Source organism: Canis lupus, chromosome 19 (genome assembly GCF_011100685.1).
Source record: "Canis lupus familiaris isolate Mischka breed German Shepherd chromosome 19, alternate assembly UU_Cfam_GSD_1.0, whole genome shotgun sequence".
NCBI lineage: Eukaryota > Metazoa > Chordata > Mammalia > Carnivora > Canidae > Canis > Canis lupus.
In genome coordinates this window covers 13,180,307-13,202,869 of record NC_049240.1, presented here as the reverse complement: position 1 = coordinate 13,202,869, position 22,563 = coordinate 13,180,307, and the positions used below count along the sequence as shown (strand labels likewise).

General features: G+C 40.1%; 1 long non-coding RNA gene across 1 annotated transcript in view; it reads right to left on the bottom strand.

Annotated features, from left to right (window-relative positions):
* Positions 1-22,230, bottom strand: part of LOC119864378 — a 38,979-nt gene extending 16,749 nt beyond the window's left edge. The window contains exons 1-2 of the long non-coding RNA XR_005373758.1: positions 22,174-22,230; positions 17,525-17,614 (exon numbers count right to left, since the gene is read on the bottom strand). This is a non-coding gene — a long non-coding RNA (uncharacterized LOC119864378). The remainder of the gene's footprint in view (positions 1-17,524; positions 17,615-22,173) is intronic.
* Positions 22,231-22,563: the final 333 nt, after the last annotated feature.

Sequence of the window (22,563 nt, the reverse complement as noted above, 5' to 3'; positions counted from 1 at the left end):
AAAAAGAAATATAGCAAGTAGTATCTTTCCCAAGCTATTACTCAAGGCACCAATAATGGGACAGTGAAGTTACGCACCTTTTGATATGGGGCAATCTGAAGTACACATTAATCTTTTGTCAAAAATATTTAAACTGAATCTAAGTATGAGAAAACAATCACACAAATTTAAGATGTTCAACAGTCTACAAGATAAATGACATGGACTTTTCAAAAAAAGATAATTTTGTGAAAAAGAAAAAAGCTAGAGAGATGGTTCTAGATCAATGAAGTCAAGGAGACATAACCAAATTCAATATGTGAAGCCTGAATGGATATTGGATTTTGAAAAAAATTATAAAAATTTTATTTATTTATTTCAATTTAGGAAATTTAAATACAGAGTATACATTAGATGATATTAATTAGTATTAAATTTCTTATGTGTAGAAATTATTCTGAGGTTATGTAAGAGAATGTTCTTGTTTCAGGAGAGACATCTTGAATGTAGAGATAAATTGTCACGATGTCTGCAATCTATTTTCAAAGGTTCAGCAGTAAGATTATAGAGAGTACATGAAGTGTGTGGAGAGAGAAATTGGAGCAAAATGTTAACAACTGTCGAGTCTAAGCGAAGAGCATATACTTAATCTACTATTCTTTCAACTTTTTTGTGGGTCTGAAATTTCCCAAATAAATAAATTGCAGAGAAAAGAAGAAGGAAGAATAAAACTGACTTTCACCTTGTGAATGAATCAGAGCCAAAGTAGTTCTTTTCCTGAAACAGGTGAGAGAATTTGGGAAGTTAAGCAGAATAAACAGGCCACAGAGTCCTAGAATATCATAAGTTGAAGTTCTTTAAAGTCTAATATTTAGACTGGTTCTAAGAAACGATCTTCAAGAAAAAGTTTTCTGGCTAAAAAAAATAATAAAAAAAAACACAAGGGAAACCATGGATGTGCTCTCTTTCCTGAATCACAATGAATATTGCTAGAGTTACTCTGACAATTTTAGTTGTTACTAAAGTTCTTAGTAAAGAAATGTGTTTGATTTTGTTTAATGTCACAGTTTTTAAACTCATTTGACCATGGGACCCCCTTTGAAAAATGTTACCCCTATCAATCTCCTCAGAAATGATGTTCCTCAGAAGAGACCCTAGAGAAACCCTGATCTAGCTCAGTGTCCTCATATACAGGTAAGGAAATGGAAGCTCAGACTAGTTGATGTCTCAAGGTCACAGAGGAACTGAGCCTAGAACTCAGTTTTGGAGAAAAGTAATGCAAAGACAAAGCTTATGGATATTCACAGAGAAGGAGAAACATTTCTTATAAAGATCATGTGGATTGAAATATTTAACGCCATTTCAACCAAAGAAAACCCCATATTTCATCCATTTATAGATGTTCTACATATAGGATCTGTTTTGCAAACATGACACCTTTGTTTATAACCATGGAGACATATGTTGTTTGCTCCTAATATTGTACCATACGTGAGAAAATGAAATGCCTTCTATCTGTGATGCTAATTTAAGTTTCATCCTGTTATAGGGACTACATACTACATGGAATTGTGATAGAAGTGCCCTGTCTTAAGTGACACTATTTACTCAAACAGTTGTGATAGGCTAAGGGGGAAAAAATTCCCCTCATTTTATTGCTTTACAAGCCAACCACGTTAAGAACATACATCTGCTTTAAAACCACACCATTTCTTTTCCAGTGCCTGAGCAGATTTGCTCTGGGCTCCAGCAGTTCTCCAAGCGGGCTGCGTCTCTACTGGCTGCCGTTTGCATTCTAAGCATGAGCACAGCCCTGGTGCAGGACAGGCAGCCTCAGTCAACAGATGTCAGCTCCCCTTGTAAAGGCGCTGTTCTGTCTCACAGCTGGCAAAGAGAACTGAAGGAGTTCCCTTCCCTTTATGGCTTTTATCTCTCTGGTTAATAGGGGATGATGCTTAAAGGAGGCAATTCTCGAGCAATAAATCCAGACTGCAAATAAAGCAAGGGGAGAGGGAAGAAAATCACAATGTAAGAAGTTTCCTTTGTTTACTATGTTTAATTGGGATTCCACACATGAATGAAGAAGAGAAAAGGTTCTCTCCCAGGGTGACTGGGAAGGGGAAAAAAGGTGGGTTTCCTCTGTCTGTGTGCTTTTTAATGTGCAAATTAGTCAGAGCTTTTCCCAGCCCAAGAGAGTTTGCAGTTCTGAGTACAGGGCCAGTGTCTCAGTGGGTGCTCAGTAAATATTAATTGAAGAGGATGATGGCTTTGAGGAGTGGGCTTAATTACATGCTCTCAGGCACAGCACTCTAGCGATACACATAAAGGTCACTCTGTCTCTTGCCCTGGGCCCTACCCCAGTGACCCCTTTGGTTAATGAGAGAAGTCTCCATTCCCTCATTTGTCTTCCCTCTTATCTGCAGTTCTCTCCAACCCACTTGGCCTTCTGCACTCAGAGGCTGAGGAGAACGAAAAAGAGAAAAGTAGAAACAGCAGCTGCTACAGCCTCACTTCTTGTACAGTCTTCCTCCATGGAACTCCACAGTAACCTACCTGAGCTGTCAGGAAGAGAAGGGGGCTGAAAGAAGAGTCTGGAGAATTAGCTGGGGGGACTACAGCAAAAAACATGGGTGGTAGATTGTATTTTCATTCCCAGCAACTCAGCCTTTCTGACAGAGGATTAGAGGCAGTATCCAATTTCTGCACTTTTGAACTTTGGCTTGGACAAGTGAGTACTTCGGCTGATGGTACTCACTGTGCCCCATCTGAGCAAAAGTTTAAAGAGCCTACTATGAACTGAATGTGTTTCCACCAAAAACTCATACGTTTAGCCCTAACCCCCACTGTGCTGATATTTGAAGGTAGGGCCTTTAAGAGGTAATTACGTCTCAAGGTTGGAGCCCTCATGAGAGGAATAGTGCCCTTATAAGAAGAGCCATGTGAGCATACAATGAGAACATGGCTTTCTATAGGCCAGGAAGTAGACACTGAATCTGCTAGTACCTTGGACTTGGACTTCCCAGCCTCCAAGAGCCACCTACTCTATGGTATTTTTGTCATAGCAAGACAGGACTATTGTATGTTTCCAGTAGCTCTCTTGCTATTTTCTCTTTGCCTTAAGAATGTCATGTCCAGGGATCCCTGGATGGCTCAGCGGTTTGGTGCCTGCCTTCTGCCCAGGGCATGGTCCTGGAGTCCCAGGATCGAGTCCCACGTCGGGCTCCCTGCATGGAGCCTGCTTCTCTCTCTGCCTCTGTCTCTGCCTTTCTCTCTCTGTCTCTCATGAATAAATAAATAAATGGCTCAGTTGGGTAAGCATCTGCCTTTGGCTCAGGTCATGATCCCAGAGTCCTGGGATGGAGCCTGCATCAGGCTTCCTGCTCAGTGGGGAGCCTGCTTCTCCCTCTCCCTCTGCTACTCCCCCTGCTTGTGCTCTCTCTCAAATCTCAAATAAATAAATAAATAAAATCTTAAAAAGAAAAAAAAAAAAAAGAATGTGTGTCCAAAAATGGCAAAAGCTCTTTCAGTCTGGATCTAGAATGAAGAAAACATGAACCTAATTTAATGCACATGTCTTTTTTATTACAGATCCCAGAAAAAAAGGCTTTGTAGTTGTAACTGGGATTTGAGGAGTATTTGTTATAGCAGCAGAGCCGACGAATTTATGCTGCTCGAGTGAAGTAAGAAAATGAAGTTTATGACTTCAGTATATCACCAGTACTGGTCTTTACCCATTAGGTTGCAATTTGTGATGAATAATGAAAACTCCTACAGCACTTGTACCTGCTATTTTGACATTCCCTCCAGAGTCTCCTCAAACTAATAAGTGTAGTATGTTGTAAGATATTCCAACTACCAAAAGATCAAGCAAGGGGCTTTATATGAGGGTATGCCCTCCAAGGATAGAAAAACCTTAACTTTCTCCAGGACTTTTATGAATGCGTTGTATCTTTCACTTGTCTGAGGAGCAATCCAGATTAACGTTAGTGGCTCCCCTAACAATGGAGGCACGTGCAACCTTCCAAGGGAAGCAAAAGGGCCTATGGCAGAGTGGCATGATGACACAGATAACTTTGACTCGCTTGTGCTTTGCCTTAGTGTATATGGTCTTTCCCCAAAACATATGCCTATTATAAATTATAACTAAATACTGACTTGGACTAATGTTATGAACAGGGAAGAACTACCTAAAAATGAAATACTCATGAACTTGAGTTAAATTACAGCTTTGTGTTATTAGGGATAATTATTTGTTGGTTTAAGTTAGCACTATACCTTTATGAAGATGGTTGCATGAAAATATTGAATTACACAGCCTCCTTCAGCAACTCTTTGATTATAAAATTCTCATACTCTTGTGAAATTTAAGCAGATTACATCATACCACTAGATTTTGTTAGTTATCATAAAATAAGGAGTTCAAGCCAACAGATGATCATAACTGACAACAGGAATATAACTGTGAACTTTAAAAATATGCTAATGCTTGTCCCTGTATAAAAATATTAGCCTAAGTTCTTTCTATGGCATATGTGTGTGTGTTTATACTCTATTTTTATGAGAGGGTAAAAAAAAAATCAACTCCAAAAATATCACTCTCCCCTTTGACATTTATCAGTGATAGCAATAATGTCAGGGAGCATTAATATACTGAAGAAGTACAGAGATGCTGCCTAAAGCATATCTTTTGGTTTTATTTTAAAAGAATTATATATATCCTGATCCTGGGCCTAATTTTAATGATACTTTAGATCAAATTCTTATATACTAGCTGGTGGCTATGTTGAGGTCTGGCACCTGGTCCAATTCTTTGTAGTTTCGGACACTTACATAAAGCCCAGGAAATAAGAGGACCTTAAAAATGATTTGCATGGACAGACAGACAGGTGGATGGATGGAGAGATGGATGGAAGAATTAGTGAAAGAATAGACAGATGGGATCTCCTCTCCTCCCCAAAAATAAAATAAGGAAAAAAACTGTTATTGTTTCTGTGTTAATATTAATTTAATCTATTTCAGAAAGGCCATATTTCATTTTAACATAAACAATATAAATACAAATTAATGTGGAGGCTGAGAAAAATTAAGGCCATTCCATCTCAAGTTTAGCATTAGCACGAGTACAGCCATCTTAGGCCCCTGGGAATAAGAGCTGAACTTTACAGGAAAAACTGCAGAATGTCCTAGGCAGGGAATCCCATATCAGATCTTAAGAAACTCCCCTACCCTTTCCCCCGTATTGGAATGGAAAAAATTCCTCCACCCCTTCTGGAGATCCCCTAGACCAGCCCATAAAAAACCCAGCTGTAACCCACTTCAGGGTCCAAGTCCCTGCTCCACTGTGTCGGGTATACTTGGACCCAAGCTCGAGTTTGTAAATAAACCCTCATGTACTTGCATCAGTGTCGGCTCCTTGGTGGTTTCTCAGATATGTAATCTTGGGCACAACATTAATATAAATTAAATTGTGATAACCATATTCATCATAGTATTAAATCAGAATACTTATCTCAAGGCATGTTTTGCTTTTAAGTGCTCCTCTTCTGTTACTCCTTAGGGTCAGTGGTGATGGATAATTTTCTTCATGCCCTCAAAGGGTCTCCTTGAGTACCCTTCCACAATGACCCATAACAAGATAGTTTCACCATCTAGGAAGGGCGCATGGCTTGGAGTTCCTCAGTTACTATAATGTAGCCACAGGATGTGGACCAAAGCTTCTGTCATGTCCTTATAATCCCTTTTATAGGAACAAGGAAATTCATATTGGAATATGGTTTTCTTGGTGAGACTTGATGAGGCCCATAATTGTCTTAATGAGAGGTTGGTTCCTATATCCCCAGACCTGTTAGGTTTTAACTATCAGCTACTTGTTTCATCCATGAAAAAAAGAAACTTCCAAAAGAAATTTTCACTTCCTTCCTTTAAAAATCTCATATCGATCTTGCACTCCTCTCTAGTTGTTGCCCTAGTTCTGTAGCATTTAGTCCCAGTCACCACACCTTCCTCCTTAAATCTGACTCTTCTTTTAGCTTTTGTGACCTCACTCCCTTGTTCTTTACCTATTTCTGAAACCATTCCTTCCCAGAGTCCACTGTTGCACTTGATCCATAATTCACCCTTAAATGTTGTCTTTCCTCAGGATTTATCCTCCATCCTCTTCAATTTTTGCTCTATGCCTTCTTCTTCAGGGCTCTCACCCACTCCTATGGTTTAATTCTCACTCCTACACTGGTAACTTCAACTCACTTGTCTAATCTTGATCTCTCCTCAGCTCTAGACCTATGGATTCAAGTAACTGCCAGATATCTCTGTCAGGATACACATTCCCCTTAATCTCCTGCTGTACATCCTGTATCTTGGTTGGTAGAAACTCTCTGTCTCCTGTGCCTAGAATTTGAGAAAGACATTCTCCCAGAGTTTAACAAACAGTAAACTAAGACATTAAGCATTCTAGTGCTTATATTATGGCAGCCATTATGCTAGATTGGAGTATACAGAGACATTTCCTATCATGAAGGAACTTGCATTGTAAGGGGGGTTGGGGGGAGGACAAGCAAACAAAAAATGGCAAACAAAGGCAAAGCAAGGGTGACATTTAAGAAATAAAACACTGTGAGTGTAAGGAGGAGGGAGAGAGTGAAAATGAGTAAGGACTTCAAGAAGAGGCAGCAAGCTGGGCCTTTAAAAAGTAGAAATTTTTTCAATAAAAATGGGATAGTAGGAAGGGTAGTATTCCAAAAACAGGTAAAGTATGAAATTGTTCTAAGCTTCAAGGAAAGGGAATGATATGATGTGCTAATAGCCGTGTGTGTGTGTGTGTGTGTGTGTGTGTGTGTGTGTGTGTGTTAGGGAAGTGAGGAGTATGCGAGAAGAAGAAACTAGAAATGTAAGTTGGGGCCAGCCCATGAAAGCAGATGTTTGTTTCATTTACTTGAATGAAATGTACTTTGTACTTCCTGTGAGAAGGGTAGGCCCCTAAATTTCAGGGCTGACATTCACTTACGTAGTTACAAAATAATACAAGTTGACATTAAGTTGAAAAAGTGCAATCACGTGATTTCCTGCCATACACCAGAGAAATTCATAGCAGTAAAACAAGTATTTAGTGAGCCAGTATGTTGTAGATTCTTTTCCAAGACTCATTGCTTCCCTGGCCAGCCCTGGACAAAAATGCAAGCCAAATTAAAAAGGAAAAGGGAAGAGAAAAAGAGGACAAGCGGAAAGGAGTAGAGGGGGAGAGAGGAGGATTAGGGGCAGATAGAGATTAACAACTCTATTGTTCACATAGAATGTTCTCCTATTGAGACAACTTCAGCAGAAGAGGAAAGCAGATTGATCAAATGAGCCTTATATTCCTTAAGTCCTCACCAGAAACATAAAATCTGGGGTCCCCAATAAGAGGTGGATGTTTTTACTCTACTAGTTTTAAGGGACATGGAACATGATCAGCGTTTTCCAAGATAGCATTTACCTGACACAGACTGGCTTAGAAAATACCTCATTATGGAATCCATCTCTTCTTCAATCCTTGGATAAGGAAAGCAAGAGAATTTTCTGTAAAGAACAGCACCAACAACAGCTTGTAAAGAAACAATATGGAAATTTGAAAACATTTTAAAGCCCGGATTATGCATATTACTGAGTCAGAAACTATGTTGTACATAGAGGTAATATGTATTGTCTGAAAGGAGGGAGTTCGGGAAAGGGAACGGGCTACTGTCGATGGTGGTTGGCCACCATGATAGGCGTGAAAACCTAAATGAGAGAGAAAGAGAGCTCTGTGTTGGGTTCCTATCATCTGAAGAGGACATCTAAAGAGGAAAATGAGTCAGAAGTTGGTCTTCCATGAGCTGCTACTGAAAAGGTTGAGAATAACATCTGTATGAAATGACTGCTGGTGAACAAAGAAAAGTCACTTCCCCTTTTTGTGATAAGGGGTGGTGTGACACACAGGAGAGTACACCTTCTTCATAGTATTAGGATTGGTTTATCTGGAGAAACAGTTAATGCATGTGAATTGAAAAAGAAATTGCACTTACAGGCTGTATAAATGAAGAAACTTGTACCTCAAAGGGGTCATGAAGATTTATAAGTAAAGCTCCAGAATCCAGAAAGAAACAGTGACATTAACATGGTGTATTTAAAGGAGATGAAATCCAAGGGAATTTGCCAGATTCAAGAGGAACTCCTCTGTGTTCTGTCCAAGCTGAACATTCCATTTTTACAAGGGCTCCTTTGTTGTCATGTTTATACACAGACTAATAAATGCTTGACCTTTTTTAGTGATGAAGGAACAGTCTGTGCCTCAGGAGCGTATTATTTCAAGAAGCACAAATGAAGAGAAAGACCAAACCCTTCTGGGACAGATGGACTAAATATTTTGATATTGGAACCACATGGGGGAAAGGCAGGCACTGAGAAACAGAAATGGAGGCCTGATAAGGGAACCTGGAAACAGCATCAGTCCTCTCAAACGTTTCCAGGGACTCCAGGTGTGTAGGGTGCTGACACCAACCTCACGTGGGGAAGGGAACAAAGTGAGCTAAACATTTATCTTGATGTGAGCAAAAATGAACAATAAATGAAAAAAATATTTGTGATCTGGCAAAAGTGTTGATTTCTCAACTTTTGACATTTGTACGAAAATGGGACTAGTATTCATCCAGCCTTTTTTTTTTCAGCCTTTACTTTCTACCTAGAAGTAAGTGTTTTGTATGAATTAAGTTGCCTAATCATCACATTGACCCTAAGATGCAGGCACTATTATTTGCACTCCTGTCTTTTTTCTTATATGGACACAGAAGTTACAGAGAAGCTAAATAACCTCTAAGAATCACAGAGTGTTAGAGTGGCTTTAACCCCATTTGGTCTGATGCCTGATTCCCACTCTTTCCCTGCTCCCCCAGTGACTAGAGCAATCACTAGCCTCTCATTGCCCTCCCTCCTCCGATGCTGCTTTATTCTCCACTCCTGATTCCAAACAAGAACTGCTGCTAGATTAAGGGTGAACTCCAGAGCATCCAAGGTACCTGTGTAATTGCCCTTAAAGTACCCTCACATATTTGTATGTCTTTGAAATGATACAACACTGGCAATTGTTACAATGGTGTGTGGGGGACATGCTTAGACTGTGGTATCTCATTACTCCTGTTTTGTCTAACATCATATGGTTAACGGGCATTTCAAGAGTAATGATGATGGTGACAGAAAAGTTTCTTTTAAAAATTGAAAATAACTTTTGATTCAAAAAGCCTTTACTTTGGAGGGTCGAAGATCAGTTATGAGATGTGGGACTCCAATTATTGAAATGAAACCACAGGTATCTAAAAATGCAGCAGGAAGAAGCAGTGAAAATGTGAAAGCCCTAAGTAACGTGAAGCGATTGGTCTCGCTGTTGGGCATAATGAACTCCTGCATGCACTCGGTGCCACATGATGCAGAGTTTATGGCACCTCTGAGACTATTCGTAAAGAGCAATGCGGAATGGGACTGCTAAAAGCTCTGCTCAAGGACATCAGTATGTTCAGGGGGTGTCTCCCATGCCTGTGAGTCAAAACCAACCCATTCCTCTTCCCCCTTCTCTGCCGAGGAATCTAGGTGCTCAGCCCTTGCCTTTATTTCTTCCAGCCTCCCCTCACCCAACTCCTGTTTTCAGAAGCAATCAGAAAAATGTGTTCATTCTGAAAAGTTTAATGTGTTAGTCTTCCAAAGGCAGTTGGTTTTAACAGAAAATCAAGCCTCAGAACAAAGGTGCCACAAGGTTTCAAATTTAACGCAGTATATTCAGGAGTGTGAAAAACCAAGAGGTGGCTTTTTGTTCTCCATAAGTGATCTCTAATCTTCCGTCTCCAGCCTTTCCCACTCTGGGTGACAGTGGAAAAAGTCTTTAAATTGCCATTTAAAGCCATCTCAGTCTGAGGCAAATGGGTGTCTCAGTGGCTGAGTGTCTGCCTTCCGCTCAGGTCATGATCCTCGGGTCCTAGAATCCAATCCCACACTGGGTTCCCCACGGGAAGCCTGCTTTTCCCTCTGCCTATGCCTGTGCCTCTCTCGTGTGTCTCTCATGAATAAATAAATAATCTTTTTTAAAAAATAAAGCCATTTCAGTCTCTTCCAGTTTCAGATAGCCTGATTTTGAGCAACTATTCAATCACTTAAACTTTACCACCTGTATTAGTCTTCTGGTGCTGCTATTTAAAAAAAAAATAAACACAAATTTAGTGATTTCAAACAACATAAATTTACTATCCTACAGTTTAAAAGCTTGAAAGTCCCAAATGAGTCTCAAGGTGTCAGCAGGACTGCTTCCTTTCTGGAAGCTCTAGAAGAGAATCTCTTTCCTTGCACTTTCCAGCTTCTACAGGCTGCCTGTATACCTTGGATTATGGCCCTATTCTTCCATTTTCAAAGCTAGCAACAGCTGGTGGAGTTCTTCTTAACATCTCTTTACTCTGATCCAACTCTTCTGCATCTCCCACATTTAAGGACTGATCACACTGGTGATCAGATAATCGGTCCAGATGATCCAGGATAATCTCCCTACTTTAAGGTCAATTGATTAGCAACCTTAATTCCATCCACAATCTTAACTCCCCCTTGCCATGTAAGTAATTTTTCATAGGATCCAATGATTAGGATTCAGACATCTCTAGGGGGCCTACCATATTCCACCTATCATACCACCTTTTTGTTATTTTATTTTATTTTATTTTATTTTTTATTCATGAGAGGCACAGAGAGAGAGAGAGAGAGAGGCAGAGACACAGGCAGAGGGAGAAGCAGCCCCCACGCAGGGAGCCCGATGTGGGACTCGATCCCTGGTCTCCAGGATCACGCTCAGGGCGGAAGGCAGCACTAAACCACTGGGCCACCAGGGCTGCTCCATACAACCTTTTTTAACTTGTTTCTCTCCCTCTGGCTATTCCTAAACTGATGCATGGGTACGTAGAGGTAGGGAGAGAAGGCCTCACGCCCAAGAGTTATCTCTCCTCTGGATCCTTGCTGGTTTCTACTACAAAGTGCTAGATCATGCTTGTTTCTGGACAGACTGGATCCCACTGATTAAATCTGTGACTTATGAATTTGTGTTTCTTACAGTTATCTTATGATGTGTAGCAAACCGTCACAAAACTTAGTGGCTTAGGGATCCCTGGGTGGCGCAGCGGTTTAGTGCCTGCGTTTGGCCCAGGGCGCGATCGTGGAAACCCGGGATCGAATCCCACATCGGGCTCCCGGTGCATGGAGCCTGCTTCTCCCTCTGCCTGTGTCTCTCTCTCTCTCTCTCTCTCTCTCTCTCTCTGTGTGACTATCATAAATAAATAAAAATTTTAAAAAATTAAAAAAAAAAACTTAGTGGCTTAAACCAACAGTATTTTAACCATTAAACCAACAATTACTTTTCAGGAATCTATGCACGTGGTTTAGCTGAGGTCACTCATGTGACTATGTTCAGCTGAGAGCCTGGCTAGGCCCAGAATATCCCAGATGACCTTTATCCTCCACAGTCTTTTTCCTCATGTCCTCTCCTCATTCAGGAGTATGGCTCGAGTTTCTTTACAGCAAGGCAACTAGCTTCCAAGAAAACAAAAATAAAAGCTGCCAGGCTAGGGCCTTATACATGTGCCACTTCAGCTGGTCAAGACCAAGTGTAGGGTCAACCAGATTCAAGGAGATGGAAAGCAGATTCCATGCATTTGTAGATATAGGTGGGAGAGGAAATGATAGCAGCAAGATTTGCAAGCAAACTTCCACATGATCTATTCTTGTAGCTTGACCAGGGCCGGAAGCACTGGCTTTGTGAGACTTGAATCTAGCTTTACTATAAATCTCAGTCAGCAATTTCCTCATTCCAGGGAGGGCTCTACACTTATGACCAACCTGGGTGGTGTTAATGAACTTCTACTGTGGTGATCCCCTGGTATCAGTTGGCCCCTTTATCCACATTTGCAGCCTGAGAGCTAGTGGGAAATCCTGGGCACTACAGCTAAAGGAAGCTTAGGAATCCTAACTTAGCTCTCTCTGATGAGCTATGCTGTGCCACTGTTTTTACTCTGCTGAGCTTCTTGCCTATGGTGGAGCACCTTGCATGGTGGTCTCTTCCTGAAGTTGGAGTTAGAGATACAGCTTGCCTGCTGATGAGTTATGCAAGTAATGCATTCCTGATTTGAAGGGAAGGGTACAAACTCTCTGCACTTTTGGATTATTCCTCAAATCTATTTCACTGCTCCTTCATCTTGGATTTTTCCCCAGAAGGTCAAATCAGAGCATGCATGCCGAACTGCTTGATTCTTGTCATCTCCAGAACAAAAGGACTTTCTTCCTTTCCCATTTGGGTAGTGGATTTTCTCACTTTGTAACTCTTTTATAAAAGGTAGCATTTTTCTGGTCCACATCTTAAGCTGCTGGGGATGAGAATGGGCAAAGAGGGAGAGCAAAAATAAAATGGATAAATATTTCCCAAATCTACCATCCACATTAAGAAATTAATTTCTAATTAGGATAATTAAAGCATCAGTCATTCAGGTTGATGGACTGAAGGCTCTGCCCTGGAGTTTCCCTGCACTGTGGCTGCAGCAGCCATTTCTCTTTGGAAAGTGACTGTTGCCAGTTAAGAGCTTCCAGGAAGCCAGGGCCTAAGGGGAAGTATAGAGTACCTCTTCATGCTCCACTGTTATGTTCTCCACCACCAAACACATACACAACCATACACACATTCTGAGAGTGTCTAACACTTGGGCTTTCCAGAGACCAGCCACCTATCATGCTCACTCCTTGGATCTTCCCTCTCTTCAGACAGCAGGGAACCCAGCTGCTGTTGTTGCTGCCCAATAAACTGGCCTCAAGCATAAATTGTCAGGAACTGGAAATGAAAGTACAATTTATCTGTGAGTTACATAGGCCGTGCATTTCCCAAGGACTCTATCTGCTTTGCCTTTGTTGGGGTAGTTAGAAAACACATGATTTTAGACTTACAATGTATCATTGGGAAATTAAACTGTGGTTACACCCACTGCCTCATGTTTTTGTGTTAAATTTGTATCATTGGCCAAAATTGTATGCTGATGTAGAATATCTTTGTCACACCACTTTCAACATTCTAGGGGGCTTATGACATTAAATATTAAAGAAAAGGAAGAATAAGACAACTCCATAACGCTTAGCTGTGGAAAAGATGCTGATGCTATAAAGATCCTAGAATGCAGACATAAAAGCTATCCAGCCCTACTTCCAAATTAGGTGATTTTGTTTTGGGTTTGTTAGTTTGTTTGTTTTTTTAAGGATTTTTCACCTTGAGCAGTCTGGGTGGTTCAGTGGTTTAGCGCCGCCCTCAGCCCAGGACCTGATCCTGGGGACCGGGGATGGAGTCCCATGTCGGGCTCCCTGCATGGAGCCTGCTTTTCCCTCTGCCTGTGTCTCTGCCTCTCTCTCTCTCTCTCTGTGTCTCTCATGAATAAATAAATAAAATCTTAAAAAAAAAAAAAGAAAGAAACTTGCTTTAAAAAAGAAAAGAATTTTTCATCTTTAATGTGTTTTTCTTTTAATATATATTTTATTTATTTATTCACAAGAGAGGCAGAGACTTAAACAGAAGGAGAAGCAGGCTCATTGAGGGGAGCCCGATGCGGGACTCCATCCCAGGACCCCAGGATCAGGACCTGAGCCAAAGGCAGACGCTCAGCTGCCGAACCATCCAGGCATCCCAAATGAGGTGGTTTTGATTTAGAAGACTCAGGAACTATACCTGTGACTCTTCAGTTCTCCTGGAACCTGGAGACAGGTTGGGAATACCTGGGCTTTCAATGTATATAATCCTTCCTAGCCATGTGGGTAAGAGGACCAGAGGCTGATAATTGGATCCAGGCTGAACACAAGATGGAAACCTAGGAAGTGAGAGTCAGAAACTGATGTGAAGGTCCAGAGAATTCTGTCTACCAGCAGAGACCTGCTTTGAATTATACTTTGCCAAGAAGAGGCAACATGGCATTTGATACAAGCACTGGGTCAGGAATTAGAACACCTGAGTTCCAGGCCCCAGTTCTGCCACTGACCACTCATGTGAGTTTAAGTGACTCAATCTCTCTGAGTTTCATTTCCCTTGTCTATAAAATGAAGGAGGTTGGACTGCAGGTACTTTATGGTCTATGGTTCTCTGACAGTGTGCCCACAATAATTATACACTAGTGAGAAGAAATAGAAGACATGAGATTATACTAAATCTTGTTCACACTAGTAAATTGCTGTTAAGATCTATGACATGCCAAATAAGAAATAGTCATAAGAGTCCATTAAGATCCAAATATCCTCCTCTTTTTGAAAAAAGCCAGATCAGAGAACAGAACTGTCTGAAATCAGAGTTTTTACTCCTTTACCTCAAATCTATACCTGGGGACCCACGGAAGGAGCATATTGGATCTGCAAAGCACACACCGAGGCAGCTGAATGGAGCGTAGGGGTCTGCGTCTCATCCTGTGGTCCTCCAGACCATGTAGGATACCAAATGGAGGCTGCAGCAGAGGGGCAGTTTGTCTGGTAGGCAGGCAGCTCTAAAGAGAAAGCCCAAAGGAGCTAAGCTAGTTCAGTACTTTCCTATTATCACCAAGCAGATTAGTATCTTCACATTCCTGGGGGGGGGGGGGGGGGGGGGGGGGGGGGAGGGGAATAAGGGAGGGAATTATAAAAGCAGAAGTAACATTTACAATTCTTTCTACAGAAGAAGAATTCCCATTTTGGAAGCCAAAGCTTTTGAATGTTGGGAGGGGAAAAAAAAAGATGTTTTTTCCTGCAAGTGCCCCCACCATTCTTGAATATGTGGATGTTTAGAGAAGAAGAAGACATGACAAGTGGCAAGCATGGTATATAGAAAGGGAGTTTGAGAGACATGATCTCAAATACCAGCCCATTCATAATGAAAGAGCAGCTTATAGCTTTTGCGAACTCAGCCCTCCCCACATTGCTATATACTTGGGGAGAAGCTGAAATTTCATAAAAATGATTGGAAAATTTGGTCATTCATGGCCTTAGTTAAAAGCATTCAAAATCCAAAAGACAATGGCCTGAATGACATATAGATTAATTATGAAGGGAAGAGAAAATGAAAGGGCTAAACCATATTGGGTACCTTACATACATGAATTATCTAATGTCATTGCAATGACTTATAAAGACAAATATACTAAGGCTTAGAGAAGTGAAACAATTATCAAAGGTCATGTAACTGGGACAGAACCAGGACTAGAATTCAAATCTTACACCAGAGCCTGTGCTTTTTAAAAATACTCCACATTGAGTTTAGAACCACTTTTATCCAAGACAAAAATTCCAACCAGCAGAGCTAGTATTTGGAGAGTATTATTATTATTATTATTGGGGAGTATTAGAACAAGTAGGAAATTTGAGAAGTTGGGAACTTAAAGCACCAAGAGAATATTACATTCCATATGCCTAAAGCTCAGTTCAGTGACCCTTGGATGATTAAAGAACAAGGTGATGGGTACCTTAGCTGGGGTATGGAAATTTGGCTCCAAAATTAGATCTGGGAGACACCTAGGTGGCTCAGCAGTTGAGCACCTGCTTTCAGCTCAGGGTGAGATCCTGGAGTCCCAGGATTGAGTCCCACGTCGGGCTCCCTACATGGAGCCTGCTTCTCCCTCTGCCTGTGTCTCTGCCTCATTTTCTCTCTCTGTGTCTCTCATGAATAAATAAAATCTTAAAAAAAAAATTAGATCTGATAGGCAAAGTGGGACAAAGGACTGAGGAAGCACTAACTGTCCTACACAGAAACTGGTAGGCCCACAATGAATGTGCTTAGTGATAAGAACTGTGGTGACAATAACTATTCCATATCCAGGAAGTAACAGTAAAGATGGAGGAGCATTAGGAGTTCAAGATGTAGGTTTGCTAATGAGGGACTTTTTATGGAGGTTGATTCAAAGCCTGAATTGCTGAACAAGGAATACTCCAGTACTTGCTAAGTAAAGATGCAAAGTAGTTAATGGTAGTATCTGGCATCGGGGAAACATGAACTAAAAACAGTAGAGACCACAGAATGCTGACAGTTGTTTAAAAAAAAAACACACACAAAACATGAAGAAATCACATCAATGTCAGTTTCCTAATTTGAACAAAGTACTGTTCTACTTAACGTTTGCTGGACAATGCTCCTTTCTGTCTCTGGAAGGAATCGTTATGTTACAGTCTTAGGGTCCATTATGATGCCAAATGAATGTGTCTAAATTAATAACTTGCCAATCTATATCATCAGAAAATCAGGTGTCACAAAGAAGTGAGTTTTCCAGTGAATTGAAGCTTACACCCTTTAAGGACCAAGCTTTTTAAAAATTAAGCTATTTTATGGAAATTGTAATAAAGTGGCTTCCATTCTTGGCCTCATTAAACAGAATATATTGAACATCATTTAACATGTTCTTAATGACTCTGAGTTCTTGCTGTGAACATCAACCATACTACTGGGCAGTGATACAAGATATCCTCAGGGGGTGGTGAAATATACAGTGTCTAACTGCAATCTTTCCTGAACCCAGAGATGCTGTCTGTGACCACTATGGTGGCTTCTGTTCTTAAACCCAAGTCCCACATATGTAGTCTTTCTGCTTTAACCAATAATGCTTCTAATATATCATCTTTAACCTTTGTGTGAACTGATAGTTGTTGTGGAAAGGAAATCACTGATCTTTATAAAACTGCCACCATATTTATATAGAATTCTCTATCAGCAGGTTATAACATAAAGGCTCAGAGATGACCTGTGCTTCTGACATAAATAAATTACACAGACTTTATGGCAGAGAATTTCCTTGCTGTTTGAATATCTTTTACATTGGTGCTTACATAAATTCAGAACTGTATTCTGGATGCTTATGATTTTTGGTGTCTGATTACCAGATAGAACATTACTGAAGTTTACAAGATTGTTGTTCTTTGTTTTCTAAAATGACACACACTAAGAGTCTCATATTATTCAGAATTGAGTTAGTCCAGAGAGTAACAAGGAATCTCATTGTATTAGGTAGTTCTTGCTGTGTACCAAACCATCCCAAAATATAGTTGTTTATGACAACAAGCATTTCTTGTCTCTTACCATTTTGTGTCTCACTAGACAGTTTTCCTAGTCTAGGCAGGTTCTACCAGGGCGGACTCACATTTTTGGGGTCTCAGCTGGAATAGCTGGGGCCTCTCTCCATGTCATCTCATCCTCCAGCAGAAAAGCCCAGGTTAGTTAACATGATAGAAAAGAGCAAGTGAACCCATATTTAAGCCTTCATTTCTGTCATGTTTGCTCATGTACTTGAGGCCAAATCAAGTCATATGGCCAAATCCAGATCCCAGGGAGAAACAGACTCTATTTCTTGTTGGGAAAAGATTACAAAGTCACAGTGCAAAGCAGCAGGCATACAACAAAGGGAGGATTTTTGTGCTTATTTTGCAATCTACTACATTCACAGCACTTATATCATGGTTCAGTCTATGGAAACTCCAGCTCTGCTACCCCTTTGATATACTGAGCTAGTAGTGCTTTTCTTCTTACCACCATCTTGAAAGAGTAGCTTATCTCATCACCTCCACTTCCTTCTCCTGGATTCACTTCTCAGTTCTTGCAAGCTGGTTCTTGCAACACCTATTTTAGTAATTAGGTTAACTAGTTACTTCCTAATTATCAATGATGTCTTCCTTAAATATTTTAGTTTTTAACCCAATCTTTTTTTTTAAAGTAACTTTTTAATGATCTTTTTCTTATTTAAGAGAGAAAGTGAGCAAGAAAATTGTCCCAAGGCATACAACACAAGCAAGGGGCCAGACAGAGGCAGAGGGAGAAGCAGGCTCCCCACTAAGCAGAGAGCCCAATGTAGGGCTCCATCCCAGGACCCCAGGATCATGACCTGAGCTGAAGGCAGACACTTAACTCACTAAGCCACCCAAGTGCATCGAAAAGTAACTTTTTAAAAAGTTAGGGAAGCCTAGGTGGCTCAGTGGTTAAGCATCTGCCTTCTGGTTCAGGGAATGATCCTGGAGTCCCAGGATTGAGTCCCACATGGGGCTGCCTATATGGAGCCTGCTTCTCCCTCTGCCTGTGTCTCTGCCTCTATCTCTCTGTGTATCTCATGAATAAATAAATAAATCTAAAATAAAATAAAATAAAAAGTTATTTTATTACTCTAAAAAATTTTATTCGGGGATCCCTGGGTGACTCGGTGGTCTAGCACCTGCCTTTAGCCCAGGGCATGATCCTGGAGTCCCGGGATCCAGTCCAACATCAGGCTCCCTGCATGGAGCCTGCTTCTCCCTCTACCTGTGTTTCTGGCTCTCTCTCTCTCTCTCTCTCTCTCTCTGTGTCTCTCATGAATAAATAAATAAATAAGATCTTTTAAACAATTTTTATTCATTTATTTGAGAGTGGGAAGGAGGGGGAGAATCTTTAAGCAGACTCCCCACTGAGTGTGAAGCCCTATGCAGGGCTCTATCCCAGGACCCTGAGATCATAACCTGAGCCAAAATCAAGAGTTAGCCACTCAACTGACTGAGTCACCCAGATGAACCTAGAACTTTTTTAGGCTTTTTTTTTTTTTTAATAATCTCTAAACCCAACATAGACTTGAACTCATGACCCTGAGATAAAGAGTGACATGCTCTACTGACTGAACCAGCCAGCTACCCTCACCATCAATCTTTTTTGAAACTCACTTCCTATAGCTTCTACTACAAGAAAATACTCATTTTTCCCCTAGTTCATTGACTGCTCTGTCAATTTTTTTTCCAGAGTTATTATTCCTTTCATGATTAAAATTGGGGTTTTGTCCTCATTCACCTTCTCTTTCTTATATCCTCTCAGTAAATCCATTTACTTTCACAGCTTCATTACAAATCTCTAGGTAGATGATTTTCCAATTTATATCCCCCGTTCCTAAATTTATTCTTAAATTTGGTTCCATTCTCAAATGGCCCACTGAATAATTCTACTCAAATGTTTTATCTGTAGTTCCTCTGAAATGTATTTTGCCTGCAAACAAAGAAGACAGTGCTGGAAACTATATAATGCCTCTGTAGGCCCTAGCTTATTTGATTCTAGAGTTTCCTTCAGATAAAAGGAACTGGGAGTGGTGGATAGAGGCAGCATGTGGCTAAATAGCATTTGCTGAATGCCTACTGTGTGCAAGGCATTGTGGTCTGTCTTAATTGACAGATGGGAACTTCTTCTAGGGTTGCTTTCAAATAGTAGATAAAGGGGCTGATCAAATGCAGACATGGAACCTGCACAGGTAGCACTGCAGACAGACACTGATACTCCAGTGAAGGTTTCAGTTACACCAAAGGAAATGAGGCTGAAAAAAATCTCTGTTGTAAAAATTAAGAGGTGTATGACTGCCTCAAATGACTTTCAAAAAGTTTCTGCTAAAGGTATTTTAGGGTTTGCAAAAAAATAAATAATATCCCCATAAGAAAGGTCTGGTTTCTGGGGGAAATGGATTATAAAATAAAATTCCAGGGTGGCTGGCTGGCTCAGTCAGTCAAGTGCCCAACTCTTGGTTTCAGCTCTGGTCATGATGTCGTGATCATCGGATCCAGTCAGGCTCTGAGCTCAGCATGGAGTCGGCTTCAGATTCTCTTCCTCTCTCTTTCTCACTCACTCCTCCCAAATACACAAATAAAATCTTTATAAATTATAATAATAAAATAAAATTCCAATTCTCCCTTTTTCTCCTGAACAAAGGATCTTAGAGACTTCTAGGGACCAAACTAAGCTCCTGGTAACATTTCTTCTGTCCTATTAGGAAATTTCACTCAAGGAAAGTAGTTATAGGATGGGCATACTTCTGGTTATTTCCTATGCCAGATTCCTTGATTGAACTCTTATTGATAGGCTAGGTGTAGAACTAGCCTAATGTTGGTAGCCATGCCTACTACTATGCCATTACTCTTCTCATAAGGCTTGATGTGGAAGAGATTTTTTTTTCTTTTGATGTGGAACAGATTCTGAAAATAATATGTGAGGTCACTGATGGCTCAAGAATAGTTTCTGAAATTATATTTCTTAGGATAACTTTTTTTAAAAAGATTTTATTTATTTATTTATTTATTTATTTATTTGACAGAGAGATCGTGGCAGAGAGAGAGAGAGAGAGAGAGAGAATCTGAAGCAGACTCTTGCACTGAGCACAGAGCTTCACACAGGGCTGGATCCCACAACCTCAAGATCATGACCTGAGCCAAAACCAAGAGCTGGATGCTTAACAGACTGAGTCACACAGACACCCCAGGATAACTTTTAAAAATAAAAGAAAGTAAAATAAAACTAAATAAACATAAAATAAGATAAAAACCGGAGCATGTGGGTGGATTAGTCAGTTAAGTGTCTGCCTCTGGCTCAGTCATGATCTCAGAGTCCTGGGCTGGAGCCCCACATGGGGCTTTCTGCTCAGTGGAGAGCCTGCTTCTCCCTCTGCTGCTGCCCTGGCCCCTGTTTGTGTTCTCTTCTCTCAAGCTCTCTGTCTCTCTCTTAAATAAATAAATAAATAAATAAATAAATAAATAAATAAATAAATAAATCTTTAACAAAATAAAATAAAAACTATGTTTTCTTTGTTTTATTTTCATATCAATAATGCACATAGAAGTTTCCCAATGCCAAAATGGAACATGGTGTGATAGAATGCAAGCTGATAAGAATGAATGAAACCCCATTCTTCAAGAAGCAGCAACCTACTAGCTTGCCATATGGCTTGAATTCTATTAATTTATCCCCTTTTTTTATTTTTTTATTGGATTGCATAAGAATTTATGAGAGTTACTGCTTCTTTTTCTTCTTTTTGGTTTGTTTATACTGCTGTAAATAATTTTGTAGAGTGATTGCAATTCTTCTCATTGACTGTATTTTCTGAGGGCTCATTCTAGGAAACTGATGTTTAAGTATAGTGTATTAGATATGAATTTTCCCATGTTGTTCATGCCTCTTACTACATTGTCTTTCTTACTGTCAATGGCTATAAGTATCATCGTTAGTGAATTTGGCTAACAGTCTTTGGAGCAGATGAGATTTTAGCTCACTCCTTGATAGCTGCATTGGCTCAGTCTAAGCTAAAGTCTTATTTTCATTAAAGGGAGCAGACATGCTGAGGAAGAAGGTGCTATTTTTACATAGGGACTTTTTCTACTGAAACCACATGATAACACTATGCTGTTAAAATGATCTCAAGCATGCTGAGTTAGCTGCAGAAACAATATGCGTGTTGCCAAAATCAAGGCAGTACTATTCTGAGCCTCCTCTAAGGTCCTCTAGCTCTCCTTGGTGGTCATGAAGAGGAGACTGGGGAGGAGCTGGTGGGAATATACAGCGTATAGGTAAAGTGAAGGTCACAGTTGTCACAGTTACCTCTATGAAATTATTCAAAATCTTGGTTATTGCCACCAATCACTGAGATATGAAAAGTTTTGTTACTCAGTCATTTGCATATTACTGTTATTCATCTAGTATTCTAGATTTTTTAAAGGTAAGGATAGCATAAAACAGTCCCTTAGAAACAGAAGAGGTTTAGACAGAGGCCCTCCTACTCTAGTAAAACAAAAAGCAATAATAATAGTAATAATATATATAATTATAATATATAAATATAATGTCCCACTTAGCATTTTACAAAAATTATTTCATTTAATCCTTACAATAATCTTGCAAAGCAGCTATTATCTCCATATACAAAAGGCAATGCTTCCTTTTCTTCCTTTCCTGATAATAACTGTCATATTTTAAGTTATACTCAAGCTAGAAAGTAATTGAGCTGGCATTAAGCCTAAGTATAAATACCTAGCTCCAAAATCTATGCTTTTTCACCAGGCCATGCAGCATCTCAGAGGATGACATAGAATTAATAAGGAAATTGGACCTCTATCATACAGTATTTTTATTTTTCATTCTTCCTTCTCCATATTGAAAAAGTATTAATGAGAATGACTTACAACACATCAAAAATGGAAAAGTAAAAATTTCCCTTCTTGGTGGTCTTCAGTTGCTAAATGTAAATCACCTTTAGATTTAGCTTCCCTTGTCTTCAAATACTGGAAGATTCTTTCCTCAGCCATCCCAGAATTTGAATCAACTACTTGGTCACAGACAGGTTTATACTTAACAGAAAATCTTTGGGGAAGCTCTTGAACAGATAAAGATGTTAACGCATAGAAACTCACATCATGGGAACCCTGGGTGGTGCAGCGGTTTAGTGCCTGCCTTTGGCTCAGGGCGTGATCCTGGAGACCAGGGATTGAATCCCACGTCAGGCTCCCGGTGCATGAAGCCTGCTTCTCCCTCTGCCTATGTCTCTGCCTCTCTCTCTGTATGACTATTATAAATAAATAAATTTTTTTTAAAAAAAGAATACAACATACTAACCACTTAAAAAAAAAAAAAAAAGAAACTCACATCACTTCCCTTCTGTCTGTAAAGCAGACTTCCTTTTGTGGCCAACATATTTCCCACAGTCTTGTGCAGATTTGGGGTTTTGAATAAGGAGCGCTCTAGCCACTTGACAGGGAAGCCAGAGCTTACAGCTACCAGAAATGAATAGCTCTGGAATATGG